Raw genomic sequence first — 3,917 nt, 5'->3', positions numbered from 1 at the left:
GTCCATTGAGTTTCAAAATATGCAAAAATGCGACGATTAAAATACATAAGCGACATGACTAAAAAATGAATGAAATTTGTAGGGCAAAAATTGGGGTGCGACAATACCGTGACATGCCGGGGTTGGATACGGATATCGTGGTACACAGGTTACCTCTCAAAGAGGGATGTGCACCTGTCAGGCAAAAGCGCAGAAGAGTTCGACCGGATATGGATAGTAAAATCAGGGAAGAAGTACTCAAACAGTTTGACGCTGGGTTTCTTGCTGTTGTTGACTATCCACCATGGATCGCAAACATAGTACCAGTTCCTAAGAAAGACGGGAAGGTGCGCATGTGTGTGGATTACAGGGATCTAAACAAAGCAAGTCCAAAAGACGATTTTCCACTACCACACATAGATGTCTTGGTGGATAATACAACGCAAGCTTCGGTGTTCTCCTTCATGGATGGGTTCTCCGGATATAACCAGATCAAGATGGCTCCCGAGGATATGGAAAAGACAACCTCCATGACATCCTGGGGCACCTTCTGCTACAAAGTAATGCCTTTTGGATTGCGAAACGCAGGGGCAACATATCAAAGAGCCATGGTCACACTATTCCATGATATGATTCACAAGGAGGTCGAAGTATATGTAGACGATATGATGCCAAGTCTTGCACAGAAGAAGAGCATATCACACACCTACATAAGTTCTTCGAACGCTTAAAGAAGTTCAAGCTGAGGTTAAACCCTAACAAGTGTACATTTGGTGTAAGATCGGGAAAGCTATTGGGATTCATTGTAAGCCAACGAGGCATAGAGGTTGATCCCAACAAAGTAAAGGCTATACAAGCAATGCCTGTTCCAAAGACAGAAAAGGAGGTGCGGGGTTTCTTGGGTCGATTGAATTACATCTCAAGGTTTATTTCACATCTAACGGCTACATGGGAGCCTATATTCAAGCTGCTCAGGAAAGATCAACCTATCAAGTGGAATGACGATTGTCAAGTAGCCTTCGAAACTATAAAGAACAACTTACAAGAACCACCGATACTCTTACCTCCCGTGCCAGGAAGACCGCTGATCATGTACCTCACGGTTCTTGAAAGATCTATGGGGTGTGTACTGGGGTAACAAGATGAAACAGGCAGAAAAGAACATGCTATTTATTACCTTAGTAAGAAATTCACAGATTGCGAATCTCGGTATTCACCATTGGAAAAGACATGTTGTGCCCTAGCATGGGCCTCCAAACGTCTAAGGCAATATATGCTTAACCATTCCACATGGCTGATATCGAGGATGGATCCTTTGAAATACGTGTTCGAAAAAAAAGCCCTCACGGGGAGAATCGCAAGATGGCAAATGTTACTGTCAGAATACGACATACAATACGTCACTCAAAAGGCAATAAAAGGGAGTGTACTGGCAGAACATCTAGCTCACCAACCCATCGAAGAATATCAGTCTATGAAGTTCGACTTCCCCGATGAGGACATTATGCTAGTAAGAGACTACGAAATACCAGGACCCAACGAAGGACCCGAACCGGGCTTGGTATGGACACTTACGTTCGATGGAGCCTCAAATGCATATGGACACGGTATAGGGGCAGTCTTGACATCTCCTGACAATAGTCACTTGCCTTTTACTGCAAGACTGTGCTTTGACTGCACCAACAACATTACAGAATACAAAGCATGCATATTGGGGTTAGAAGCCGCAATAGACCTGAGGGTTAAACTACTTGAGGTTTACGGGGATTCAGCACTGGTAATCCACCAGGTCAATAAAGAATGGGATACTCGAGATTCAAAGCTAATCCCATATCGAGACCTTATACTGGAGTTAATGGCTGAGTTTGAGACGATCACTTTTACTCATATCCCAAGGGAAGAAAATCAAATGGCTGACGCATTAGCAACACTTTCCTCTATGTTCAAAGTGACCTGGCCAAACCACGAACCACAGATAACGGTTAGACACTTTGATGAGCCTGCTTATTGTCTCATAATCGAGGAGCAGTCTGACAATAAACCATGGTACCACGATATCAAAAGGTACTTGGAGAAACAAGAATACCCGGAGAACGCCTCTACGATTGATAAAAAGACACTAAGGAGATTGGCGGCCAAGTTCTTCCTGAGCGGAAATATCCTATACAAACGAAATTACGACTCGGTGTTACTAAGGTGTGTGGAAAAAAATGAGGCCAAGGAGATTATCAGAGAAGTACACGAAGGAACCTTCGGAACTCATGCAAATGGACACTCAATGGCTAGAAAAATACTACGAGCAGGGTATTACTGGTTAACAATGGAAGCTGACTGTTTCCAATATGCAAGAACATGTCACAAGTGCCAGATTTACGCTGACAAAGTACATGTACCGCCAAATCCGTTGAACGTTCTGAGTTCACCGTGGCCGTTTGCAATGTGGGGGATTGACATGATAGGGATGATCGAACCGAAAGCTTCCAACGGACACCGATTCATACTGGTTTCCATAGATTATTTCACCAAATGGGTTGAAGTTGCTTCTTACACCAACGTGACGAGACAAGTAGTCACTCGGTTCATCAAGCATAACATCATATGTCGGTATGGGGTTCTAAACAGGATTATCACCGACAATGGGTCGAATCTAAACAACAACATGATGAGGGAGCTGTGCGAGGAGTTCAAGATTGAACACCACAATTCTTCACCATACAGGCCTAAAATGAACGGCGCTGTCGAAGCTGCAAATAAAAATATCAAAAAGATAATACAAAAGATGGTGAAAACATACACGGATTGGCATGAAATGCTTCCCTTCGCCCTACACGGTTACAGAACCTCGGTGTGCACATCGACAGGGGCAACCCCATTCTCCCTGGTTTATGGTATGGAAGCAGTCCTCCCCATCGAAGTAGAGATTCCTTCATTGAGAGTCATAGCTGACACAAAGTTAGAAGAATCGGAATGGGTAAAAACTCGTTTTGATCAGCTTAATCTCGTTGAAGAAAAGCGACTGACGGCTTCGTGTCACGGGCAACTCTATCAGAAAAGGATGAAAAATGCGTTCGATAAGAAGGTCCGCCCTCAAACTTACAAAGAAGGTGATATTATTCTCAAGAAAATACTATTAACTAGACTGGACGCCCGTGGAAAATGGACACCTAACTACGAAGGTCCATATATTGTAAAAACGATGTTCTCAGGAGGAGCAATAGTTCTCACTACAATGGATGGGGATGAGCTACCGCACCCAATCAATTCTGATGCGGTCAAGAAGTATTATGCCTAGCAAAGGCAGGATTACCGGATATAAGCCAAAGGCAAAACTACGAAGGATAAGGATTCGTGCAATCATCTACTTCTAAGGTTGAAGGATTACTGGGATCCTCGATAACGAAGGAGCAACGGCAGTATTAATATCATTTCTATTTGTCATTTTCTTTTCTCGCATTTTTGTACACTCACCAATTCAAGGCAATATCAATAAAAGTCTTCCTTTCTTGCATGCTGCGCTTTCTTTCTCATTTCAACACCATTCGCAAAGGATAAATTATTTTCATAAGCTTTAACTTGGATCTAACATGAGAAACTTACAAACTTTCAACACAAAAGCAATAGGATAAAACTACTAAATCTCCGCAAGGCTACATACGCCCTACGCTGCGATCACTTTGATCTAATATAACTCTTTCACAAAGGATAATATCAGTAGGTCATTCAAATACAATCTGAGCTAGGATTCACAAACACTTCAAAAGGGGTTAAACAAAGACAATGGATGATAAGGAGATAATACGTTGGGATTATCATACATGTTCATTTGCATACATGCAACATTTACGTGTGTAAACATTCATACACATACATTATACAAACAACAGGGGCATGCGCATAATGCATAAGCATGATGCATACGCATTTACAAAACAAACTTC

Source organism: Vicia villosa, linkage group LG7 (genome assembly GCF_029867415.1).
Source record: "Vicia villosa cultivar HV-30 ecotype Madison, WI linkage group LG7, Vvil1.0, whole genome shotgun sequence".
Taxonomy (NCBI): Eukaryota; Viridiplantae; Streptophyta; class Magnoliopsida; order Fabales; family Fabaceae; genus Vicia; species Vicia villosa.
Note: the sequence above shows the minus strand (reverse complement) of the source record.